The sequence below is a fragment of the Cupressus sempervirens genome, chromosome 7 (assembly GCF_028749045.1).
Source record: "Cupressus sempervirens isolate cs-2001-9-10 chromosome 7, ASM2874904v1, whole genome shotgun sequence".
In the NCBI taxonomy this organism is placed as follows: Eukaryota; Viridiplantae; Streptophyta; class Pinopsida; order Cupressales; family Cupressaceae; genus Cupressus; species Cupressus sempervirens.
Window position 1 is genome coordinate 498,851,885 of NC_143124.1, and position 13,134 is coordinate 498,865,018.

The 13,134-nt window shown below is 33.7% G+C and overlaps 1 non-coding gene across 1 annotated transcript; it reads right to left on the reverse strand.

The window, feature by feature from the left end:
• Positions 1-2,215: 2,215 nt before the first annotated feature.
• LOC149547722 (U6atac minor spliceosomal RNA) lies at positions 2,216-2,342 on the reverse strand. The gene has a single exon (XR_016354969.1). It is a non-coding gene; the product is annotated as a U6atac minor spliceosomal RNA (small nuclear RNA).
• Positions 2,343-13,134: the final 10,792 nt, after the last annotated feature.

Here is a 13,134-nt window from a genome sequence, read left to right on the forward strand (position 1 = left end):
CTTTTGATGTTGAGTTGGGTGACTAGACTAGGTTTATCTTCTCTTGTATAGACTATTTTTTCTATCTTTTGTAGTTCTATATTTGAGTTTTACAGTTCCATATTTCTTCCTGTTGGTAGTTGATGCGCTCATTGTTCATAGTTGTGGTTTTGGTGTTGTATTGGTTTCTATGTGTTTTACACCACAATGCTAGCTTTCATCTGTAGTGGATTTGGTTCTTCTTATCTAGCCTATTTCTAGCTTCTTTGTTGCTTCATCTCCTTGGCTTTATTTGAGGCATTCATAATTTCTCCTTTTTATTTCTCTATGTTTCCATGCTTGGGATTTATATGACTTTGTGGCTATTTTGTCTGATGGTTTCTTCCACCTATCTTGACCCTCTAGTTCCTTCCTCTCTCAGTGAAATTGTGTTGTTGGTATTCTTTCTCCATATTTTCTAGTGCTCCTACCCTCTCATGTTTTTTTGTTTTTTATTCTATAGTTGATCATGTTCTTGTTTGAGGCTATTGGGTTCCTTCTCTCCCCTTGAATTTTCATTTTCATTTGAATTGGTTCTTTTCCATCTAATATACCTACATCTTATTGCTTGGTGACTTTTGGTTTATTTTCTCCTTTATTTTTTTGCACCTTTGGTTGTGGCTCCATTCAAAAGCCTTTTGAATTTACTTCTCATAAATTCCTTCATTCTTGTGATTTTGACTTGATGTTTCTTTTATTATCTAACTAGTTATTTATTGCTTGGGTCTAGGCTCTATTATGCTTTGTCTAATTAGAACAAAGCTAAACTATTATGTTCTATCAAATTATTATGAGTCATCAAGTAGTAATTTCATGCTCTATGAATCATTAGATTGTTCATGTTCTTCTCATTCAATTTTACTACACTTTCTATTTAAATGAGTTATTCTCTTATGAGAAGTGTGTTGAAGGTTGAACTTATCATAATAAGGTTAGTGGTTTCTACTATTGAATAATTGTTATCAAAAAGGAAATAGCCTCAATAGAATACACTAAATAGTGATAATGGACAACACAATAATCCTAAGTTATTCAATACCTAACCTCATTATATGGTAGATGAGGCTAAAATAGCTGAAAATGACATATTTCCTTTGAGATTTTGACAATTACTATATATACTTTGTTTAAGTTACAAAACTCGAAATTGTTAAAAATTAAATTTCACAAACAATATTTAGAATGAGGGATAGGGGGAATCAATTGTGTTTAAAAAAAACATAAATTAACTTGATAAAATCTAAAATATAAGACAAATATATGTAACAATGAAAAGATAACAATAGTACACATTAATGCGATTTTTTTTAAAACTAGGGAAACCCTTATTAGGAGGGAAAACCACAATATGAATGATGACCCCAGGATGATGTACTAATATCAATATTCCTTATCAAAGGTTGTGATTATGTTAGGAGCTAGTTACATATAATCAATACATGTAGTCCTTGTTAAAAGACTTTGGATAACTACTAGAAGATCCCAAACTTGTTAGGGTCTTATTCAAGCATATTAGGAGTTGATACGAAGACAACTAAACCCATTATTCTATATGTCTCAGATTTCTCTTCAAAAATGATTCTCGAGAGAACATATCCAAAGGAGAACTGACTTATACAACAACTTATTTTCCATTAAAGTTTCTTCAAAGTTCTAAAAAAATCATCAAATGCACATCCAAATCTTGCATATTATAGAATTAACTAGATAGTGGGTTAGGAAGCCATTTCACTTGGATCTAATTCCTAGAGCTTTGACTTTGCAAGCCAGTACTTGATGAAAGAAAAGTAAACGAATGAAATTTATAGTTCCTCCATATCACACCAAGTTAGCCATAAAACAAGAAATAATACATCAACACGAGCAGGTGGTGTACTTCCAAACCAATAGGGTAAAGAGAAAAAGGAGAAAGAAGATTAATGAAGAGAGAGCCCAACAAGAAAATATTCACCCAAAACCAACTAAGAAAGAAGAGGCTCAACCTAAGAAAGAAGAAGCCATAATAGCTCGAGCAGAGGCCTATTAGAAAGAATAGTCCATTTATCTTCTTTAACCAAACTAAACCATTCAACCAAAGTAAACAAGAACCATAACAAGATGCACATAGACAGTTACACTAGATATGTTAACTAGGGAAACCAATGATCAGAGGGAAAACCCCAGTGGCAATGATGCCCACAAGATTATGTACTAATATAAATATTCCTTGTTAGAGGATGAACCCTATTAGGAGTCTATTACAACATTTAGTACATATGAGTCCCTATTAGGAGATTCCATCCTTGTTAAGAGTTGTGCCAACCTTGTTAGGATTTTTATAACAATGTATGCAAGATGAGCCCACTACCCAAACATGCAATTTCAACTACAAGAAGAGCTCACTATTGAAACATGCAACTTAATGTTATGTTCTTCTTTCGTTAGTTTCTTCAAGAGAAGTAATCACTGTCAGACCTTGTAGACTAGGTCACAAACCACATATCCAAATAGAAAACCTCAAATCACTCAAAAAAACCTCAACAATAAAGTTTCCTCCACTTTCGCTCTACTCTACTCAACTTCGCATTCCACTCTCTCTACTACTTACAATCACTCTTCATTTCATACCTAATAAAAGAAAATGTCCTTCCTTTATACTGAGTCCATAAAACAATTCCCTGAGTTTATTGTTAGACATTCTCAATTAGTCATTATAGGACCACATTAAGAATGTGTTACACTTAGTAATAATATTAACCTTTCACTTTACAACTTGAATATATTTCCGTACATGTAATATTATTACGAGTGAACTTGGCCATGTCATCACCAACATGTCTTCTTCACATCCTCAACCTCAATTCTTAGAATAACAATTTTGCTAAGATATATAACAAGTTTACCAGAACATGCCTTTGTAAGCTCTATCTTAGAACAAACATCACCAATACTTATCATTTCTTCATCCAATTTTATCTGCATAAATTAGATACACAAAAGTATCTCCCATAACTTCAGATAGTTAGAATACTCAACTAGCCATCTATACCAACTTGATCTTTTTGTTGTTCGTATGTTAGATACCACAAAAAACTACTATGTTGACATCAATGACAAACTCAGTCATCAATGTGAAATATCATCATAGTAACATATCTACAATACTCCCCCATAGGAATATCATCAAAATTCATGCTTCAAATAATATTCCCCTTTGGCATTGATGGAAACATAGATGAAAAACATCTTGTTCCAAGAATACCAACAAAAGACTATTCATCTTTCTTTTCAAATCCTCTTCATCAATATTTCTCTCAATTGATATACTTCAATGTGCTTTATGTCAAACTATCATTTCATGTTGGACTTCTTTCAAACATGATATTCTTTTTCATTCTTGTCTTTTCTTTCTCCCCATGATGTTCATCCTTATGACCTTCTGATGATGATTTTCATGCCAAATTTCTCCCCCATTGACATCAATGTCAAAGGTTTCAACAACCATCAAAATCTACAACAACTGATTCTTATTAGCTCAAGTGTCCAAAGACACTATTCAAAACAACATCCAACAAGAGTCCTAAATGACTTTGTCTATCACAAGTAATCCCCCATCCAGGAAGCATTAACATTCAATCCAAAAAAATAATGGTTCTCTGTTACATTGGATTGGTGCACTCTTGGATCTTCTACTTTGATGTAGGAAGGGGCATAACCCCTAGCATACCTTGTAAATACTCAAAAGTCTCTTTGGGAAGAGGCTTTGTGAATATATCTGAAATCTTCTCTTTACTGCTCACATACTTCAGTATAATTTCCTTTTCTACAACTTTCTCTCTCAACATGTGATACTTAATAGAGATGTGCTTAGTCTTTGAATGCAACACTAGATTCTTAGACATATTTACTCTTCTTGTGTTGTCACAATGTATGACAATAGGTTCACCAGTTTCTATCCTTCTATCCTTCAACATATGCTTCATCCAAACAACTTGATTGCAATTGTTTATTGCTGCAACATATTCTTCCCCCACTATACTTTGTGATGTATAGTTCTACTTCTTTCTTAGCCAAGAAACTAATCTTCCTCCAAGAAAGAAGGCTCCACCATTGGTGCTCTTTTTGTCATCCATACTACCTGCCCAATCAACATCAGTATAGGGACATAAAGTGAAATAATTAGATCTGTCATACCACAATTTAAACTTAGATATCCCTTTTAGATATCTAAATATCCTTTTGACTATTACACAATCTACTTCTCTGGGATCAAATTGAAATATTGGAACAATTTCAATTGCATTTGCTATATCTATCCTTGTGTGAGTCAGATTTTGTAATCCTCCAATCATAGATATGTACTTCTTCTACTCAATAGAAGGTGTCTCATCCTTTGTAGATAACTTGTGTCCAGTTACCATAGGTGTTCCAATAGGTTTACATGTTTCCAAACTAAACCTTTTCATTAAATCTTTCAAATACTTAGTTTGAGAAATAAAGATTCCTTCTTTATCCTACACAATTTGTAAACATAAAATAATATTTCATCTCTCCTATCATAATCATCTAAAATTCTTTCTTCATCTCTTCAGCAAATTTGCCACTTACGTCATCATTTCCTCCAAATATGATATCATCAATAAATTTACCAAAATCATCAAAGCATCATCAATTTCTTCCTAATAGATATTACTATCTTCCATACCTTTTCTATATCCAAGCTTTTTCAAATGCTTGTCCAACCTTGCATATCAGGTTCTAGGTGCTTTCTTTAGGCCAGACAATACTTTCTTTAATCTACATACTATGTCCTTGTCATCTGTCAAAGGAAAAACTTTAGGTTGTTCTATGTACACCTGTTCTTTAAGTTCTTTATTCAAAAATGTTGACTTGAGATCCATGTGATATACTTTGAATTTTTTTTGTACTACATAAGCTAAGAATAATCTCACTACTTCTATTCTGGTCACAAGAGCAGAGGACTCATCATAGTCTATTCCTTCTTATTGTGAGTAACCTTTACATACCAATCTTGCCTTATTCCTTACAACTTCACCTAGCTCATTCATCTTGTTCCTAAATACCCATTTGGTTCCAATCACATTCTTGTCTACTAGTCTAGGGACCAATTCCTCTTTCATAGCTTGTTTGGACAACAATCATCTTTACATGTTGTATCTACATTCATAGGTTCAACTTGAGATATCAAACATAGTTCTTCATTGATTTTTCTTCTTGTTGTCACACCTTTGTCTCTTCTTCTGATGATCTACTCAGATGGGTGATTCTTTATCATATTCTTTCTTGAAGTAGGAGTTTCTATCTCAACTCTTGGTTCTACTGAAGGTTTTGAGCTTTGTTCCTACTTTAGCTCTCCATCATCATTCAAATCATTGTTAGTCTCAAGAAATACTTCGTTATTCCTTGGTTTAGTAAGAACATCATCATCTAATTTGTAATCAACTATTCTCTCTTGTATCTTGAATTTCTCATTAATTCTCACATTTGCACTCTTCATAATAGTCTTAGTTCTCAAATTATAGCATCTATAAACCTTTCTTTTAATGGATAACCAAGAAACATACCTTCATCACTTATAGCATCAAACTTACTAATATCATCATCTATTTTGATATAACACTTACCAAAATTTTTTTTGAAATACTTAGCTATAGGCGAGTGACCAAACCACAGTTCATAAAGGATCTTATTTGTTTCTTTTCTTACTTGTACATTCTATTCATATTGTAGATTGTTGTATTCACAACATCTCTCCAAATTATCTTGGATACATTATTCCCAGATAACATAGCTCTTGCTACTTCGATAACTAACCTATTTCTTCTCTCTACAATGCCATTCTGTTCAGGGGTTCTTGGCACTAATAACTATTTTTTGATTCCATTTTCTTCACAAAACATGTTAAACTCATTCGAAGTGAATTCTCATCCTCTATCTAATCTTAAACATTTAATCTTCATACTAGATTCATTCTCAACAATATTCTTGAATATCTTGAACTTATCAAATGCCTTAGATTTCTCTTTAAGGAATACAACCTACATCATTATAGAAAAGTCATCAACTAGAATCATAAAATACATTTCACCAAAGAATCCTTTAGTCTTTGTAGGATAACTGAGATCTATGTGTACAATCTCCATTTTTTTTGTACTAGTAACCTTCTTGTTTGGAAAAGAAGTTCTATTATGCTTTGTCAAAATACAATCCTTGCAAAGTATGTTAGTAGGTTTTACAATCTTAGGAAAAACTCTAACTACAAACATACTACTAGTCTTTACAATACTATCAAAGTTTATATGACAAAATCTCTTATGACATAACCAACTGTCATCTACTTTTCCAACTAAACATATCACTTCTATAGGATTCAACTAAAATACATTACCTCTAGATCTGGTTCCTATTAAAATTACCTTTCCATCCTTGTCTCTGATCATGCATGTCTATTCTATGGACTGCAATTGATAACCTTTATCGACTAGTTCTCCAATACTCAAAATATTATGACTCAAACCATCATCAAAATATACATCCCCAGTGTTAGTTTTACCATTAGGAGTTATAGATCCAATACCTTTAATTTGGCATGCTGCATTGTTTCCAATTCTTACAATGCCTCCATCTTGACTTTTGAAGTCAACAAACTTGTTCATATCACCAGTCATATAATGTGAACAACAACTATTAATTATCCAATTAGATTTCTTCTCAACCTATGACACCAAAGCTACTTTCTCTAGACTTTCCTCTTTAATTTCCACAAATCGAATTTCATCATCACTAGCACTTACTACCTATCCATCAGAATCATTGTCTTCATTTGCATACAAGCACTCTCTATCTCTTCTAAGTTTGTAATTTCCTTTATACTTTTTCTCTCTTTTAGGATGCTTAGATGCATAATGACCATATTCATTACAAGTTCAACATTTAATGTTTTTCTTATCACAATTTTCTCTTCTTACCAGAAGGGCTACTCCTTCAATCTTTTTGTCCCTCTTAGATCTATTGGTGCTAGAAAAATCTCCTTTAGCACTTGTGCTCCTTGATAAACTAGGTTGAATATTCAAGGCACTAAGAGTTTTCTCTATTTTGGTCAATTCTCCACACTTTCTAAGCTCATTCTCAATTGCTTCAAGTCTTCCATGCAATGACTCATTTGTGAAATCTTTGGTACAAGATATCAACAACTATGTCATTTGAACTACTAGCTTAAGTAGTGGTGTTAGGGTCTTCAATATCTTCCATATAACCTCATCATCTTCTTTGGTTCCTCCTTGAGATTTAATACCTATAGTAATTTATGATATCCTACCTACACATGTTCTTATAGATTCATCTTCCATCATTTTAGCATCTTGAAATGCACAAATCCAACTTTGTAGCCTCAACATCTTAGAATGCGTGTCACTTTCAAAACTAGTTTCCAATGCTTTCAAATCAAATGAGAAGTAGCAAGTGATTTTATTGAATTTTAAGAAGTGCAGTCAATAGTACTTCTCTAGCTCTCATGTCGCACATAAAAAGATCTCTTTCATCCTTGGTACAATTTTCCAAATCCTTTTCAACAATGACTATCTTCATTATTTTGTCAAGATCCAATATCCTGGAAACATACATAATAGATTTATCTTCATCTTTTCCTTCTAGCTATCATAATTTGTTCCATCAAATGTTAGACTATCATTCCTCAACATGCTTGCCATGGATCTCCCAAAGTTGTTAAATTTTATATTCAAGGACCTGATGCTTTGATACCAATTGTTAGAAATGATAGTCCACCAAGATAACTTGGGGGGGGGCAAATGAATTAGTTATCCAACAATTAAAACATTTATCTTCTTTAAACAAACTTACCCATTCAACCAAAATAAACAACAACCATAACAAGATGCACAATAATAGTTACACCATATATGTTAACTTGGAACACCCTTGATTAGAGGGAAAATCCCAATGGGAATGATGCCCACAAGATGATGTACTAATATAAATATTCCTTGTTAGAGGATGGACCTTGTTAGGAGTCTATTACAATTTTTAGTATATATGAGTTTCTATTGTGAGACTTTGAATTCTTGTTAGGAGATTCCAACCCTGTTAGGAGTTGTAGTACAATTTATGAAAGATGAGCCCACTGCCAAACATGCAATTTCAACTACAAGAAGATCTCACTACTCATACATGCAATTTACTATTATGTTCTTTTTTAGACCTTGTAGACCAAGCCACGAACCTCTGATCCAAATATCAAACCTTGGTAATGAAGTTTCCTTCACTTTCGCTTTTCTCTGCTCAACTTCTCATTTCACTCTCTCTACTACTTACAATCACTTCTTCATTTCATACTTGATAAAGGAAAATTTCTTTCCTCTATACCAAGTCCATGAAACAATTCCCTAAATTTGTTGTTAGATCTTCTTAATTAATAATTATAGGACCACATTAAGAAAACATTACACTTAGTGATAATTTTATTTTTCTTCCTTGCAAATTGAATATCTTTCCATACACATAATATTATGGTGATAAAACTTAGCCATGTCATCACCAACATGTCTTCTTCACATCCTCAACCTCAATTCTGAGAATAACAATTCTGCTAAGAGATACAATAGGTTTACCAGAACATGCCTCTGTAACTATATCTCAGAACATACATCACCAAAACTTACATAACTTCTTCCAAACTTATCATTTCTTCATCCGACACTAACTACATTTACTAGATACTTAGAAGTATCTCTCATAACTTTGAATAGTTAGAATATTGAACTAGCCATCTTTACCAACTTTATCTTTCTGTCATTCTTCTGTCAAATACCACATAATACTTCTATGTTGACATCAATGACAAAATCAGTCATCAATGTAATATATCATCATAGTAATATATCTATAATAATCCTCCATAGGAATATCATCGATATTTATGCTTCCATCAAGGCCACTATGTCAGTAGCCAAGAGAGCTCAAACAAAGATGACGATGGTAGGTGCGAAAAGGAGAAAATAAAAGAAGAGTATTTTATGCCCTCAGGTTCTAGAAACATTAACCTAGGCTCAAGATGAGGAAGAGGGGGAGGAAATAGAGTATATCCTACTCAACACAAGAACCTACTTAGGATGAGATATAGAAGAAGAAAGGAGGAAGAGTTTTACTCAACACCACCTTCCATCCTAGAATAGTTGATTCAGATAGAAGCATTGAATAAGGAACATGAAAGATGGATATAAGTGATGAGAGAAGAAGGGACTAATGCCTTTGACATTTAAGGCTTTGAATTTATGCTGGTAGGGGAAAGGATGCATGATACTTCTAAAAATGAATCACTAGGAGAAGATTAGGAACATTTTCCTCCTTTACCTAAAGGACCACTTGGTATGCCTACACCGCCATTAGAAAACCTTCCATTTGTGCCTCCTCATCAAGAACAATAATCTATTTCTCTATCTCCTTAGATAATAAAGCCAGAAAGAAAGACCATAGAGGAAGGTATGTCTAGTTACATACATATAAAGGATTAGAAGAATGAAAAATTGTTGAGAAAGGATAAAAAGTTTCTCCTAGAGTTGAGACTCACTCCTCAACATAGGTAGAAATAGAAGTGCACAATTAGTACTTCTCCTATGACTAGAGAAGTCTCTAGAATGAAGTGATAAAGGGAAACACCAACTTTACAACCTACATCATATTCTTATTATATGGCCACCATGTGAACTACTCTAGGATGGTTTAAGAGGGGGGCTTTAACTCGACAAAGGATACATATGGAGTTCACTAAAGAGGAGCGTATGATGCAATTGATAAAAGTAGTCAAGATGTTATAATGTACCAAGGGTGATGACAAGATGCTAGCTTTTATCATAAAGAACCAAAATAAGGATCTCTTTCCACACATTGCTATTTCATAGCCCCATGCTAATATGAAAGAAATGTCTCAAAAATACTATTAGATGAAGGAGATAGTGCTTGGAAATCCAACCATTGATATGGAAAAGGTTTTGAGCACCATGATCCTCAAGCAAGTGTTCACAATTGGATCAGGTTGAGTCATAAATTTTGGTTTTGAGACAGAAAAATGAACTGTTAAGGGGATATTTAAATGAAATAGAGGGTGTTATTGACCTCAACCATCTAGAGATTTCTTTAGGGGATGCTTTAGAAAAGAAAGAGCAAGGACAAGTTTTGGAGGAAACTAATTTATTTTTGGACACTTACAAAAGGTGGCATCATAGAATTGAAGATAAAGGGATACAAATAATCGAGGGTGATTCAAAACTTCTACATAACATCCAATGTTAAAAAATTGGTTATAGTAATAAAGTAAGATTTTGGCTGAATGGATGAAGTACATTGCTTAGTCCAATGATTTGGAAGAATTGAAGACTACAAAAAAGAAAATGTATCAGATGTTGACACTATTACATTTGAGGTCAATTCTTGACCTTTAATTTTGACCAAGGCCTTTTTGGTTTGTTAGATTCAACTTTTTTGTTTATTATCCCAATTTGGTTGAAAGTTTGACCAAATTTGGCTTTGAATGTTTATGAGCCTTATTTGGTAAAAATTTTGACCAATGTGGGCTTAAAAAGAAAAAAAGAAAAAAAGAAAAAAGGTTCGAGATCATTTCACCATTTAGGTTGTGGGTAGGAGGTTTGGAGGTCTGTACATGCAAGAGATGGTCGAGTTTTGTGCATTTTGAAGACCATTTATTTTGATGAGACCATTGAGCACATTTACCCTTACATTGTTGTTTTCCATGAATCATTTGTTGTAGGTTTTTCCACATTGACATTTTGACATGTTTTTGGGCAACATTCCATTTTCGCCTCTAAATAGGTATGAACTCCACATATCACTTTGTATTTTTTCTTTTGTAACTCAATTTGGTATGTTATAGCTCATTTTTGGGAAACATTCTTGTCCATTTGAGTGGGTAGGGTTCCATGATAGAGTCATAACATAATCTATTCCTTAGAAGGTATGAAGATTAACTTTCTTAAGTTGTGGTTGTATATGTGAAACATAGGAATCTGTATGTTAGCATCATAACAACAAAAGATTTCTCAAATTCTTGAAACTTTGGCCCAATATGATCATGATATTTCGAAACGAATGACATGACCCATGCTTGGTGTTTATCTCAATAATGTCCTTCAAAACCACTGTTTGTGAATTACATTGAGAAAATATTTTTAATAAAAATAAAACCTACAACACTATCATATTGCAAGGGAGTGAATGTAGAGAGTTAAATATAACCTCAAGAAAAGTTCACATTAAATTTAGAAAAAAACATGGTGGTTTTTTCTTCATCAAAAACATAGTATCATAGCAATGAGAACAACTAACAGAGACACCATAAGGATAATTGATTAAAAATACAACAAATGCCTCTCAAGTTTGACATAAAATGGATAGTATAAATGTGATGAAAAGTGGAGTATGGGTTTGAAAATCTTCTACAACTATTCATATGCATTGATAGGAAAATGATCTCCAATGAGACATCAGTTGAAAGATATAAGAACTGATATGTTTTTGAAGTAGTTGATAGTAGCCAAAAAGATGGGGGGCTGACCCTGAAGTACAATAAGGATAATAACCAGTCAGAGGTTGCCTCCTAGAAGTCTAACCTATACCAAATTTAAACATCAAAAACCATAAAAATTTAAGAGACAAATTACCATTAACCATAGTCCTTAAACTACTATGCATAAGAAATTGAATAATAAACTAGCAACATTTAACAACATCGTTTCTTTTGGTCCACTTAATCAACATAGTACAAAAAGCTCCATCATAATCATAAAAATAGTAATAAAACACAAAAGAACCCAAGCTAGATACCCTCTTCCTTCTCCTACTTACCATTCTTCTTCTCCTTAAAAGCTTCCCCCACCACATCCTCCTCCTCCACTTTAACTAGTTTATGGAGGATGGGTTCTAGCCAATCCTCCACCAACAAACCATAAATGCATTGGGTTTTCTTAGTAGTCTTTTGCAATTCATGTTCCTCTTTGTTAGACTTCAAGAAGTAGAAGGTTGTGCTCATGGAGTGCATAACCTTGGTTGAGAACTCCACTAGGGTTTTCAATCTATGACATGTAGTGGTATGGATATTTGCTAGGTCCCTTATAGCCATCACAAGCCTATCCAACCACATCTTGGTGTGACTATGTTTGCCTTTCTTCCCAGTTTCCTTAGGGTTATCCTTCCTAAGAGAAGTGATGTCTTGCCCCCCACTACGAGCATAACTTCCAAGGTTGAGATACATGGGATGGGCTGATAGAGCTGGGCCTAGGTTTGATGTCGTGGTGGAGTCTTTTTCTTTTATTCGGTTTCTCCTCACTATCAAAGGAGTTAGAGGTGGATTCAAACTTTCGAGGGGTCTTGAATTTCTCCATCTAGAGATGCTTGCTAGTTCTCCTAGCACACTACTTGCCCTTCTTGGAATCTAAGTCTTACTCAATAATGCTAACTTTAACCTCAATATTAATTTTGACCTCAGTGACATGACCTTTCTTGGGCCTCTTAAGGGTAGAGCTTGGGTTGGGGTCCAAGGAGGTCTAAGGGGTGATAGAGGCCAAGGGGTTCAAAAGGAGAGGGGAATTTTGAGCTAGGTGTTGGATGAAAAGTTTATTCATTAGGCCCTAGTGGATAAGGTAGATGGTTTTACCCTCCTTGTGTTTCCTTCTAGCCTTAAAAATACTATCCTTCAGTGAATGCAGTAAAAAAAATGGAAAGAGGATAAGATCAAGATTTCTAAAATGATTCAAGATGGGAAAATGATAATAATATAGTATCTAAGAACAATCCTCCAAGGTAATGTATCTGATAATTGTGTACCAAGTGGTATCCCAAGGACTAGGGAGGGTAGCTCATGCAAACCCACCATGCAATCTCATTGATTCCTCCTTGGATTTGGAGAATTTCTACAAACTTGCCTCCTCATTGAGCTTAGCTTGCCTTTTCCATTTCTTTCCATCTAGCTAAAATTTCCTAGCCCTCGCAATGTTTTCTTTAGAAATCTCAAAACTTGTGCCATTAACCATAAATTTTCTATCCTACCAAGTTTGATAGAATTACATTGAGATGACCTCATTATGT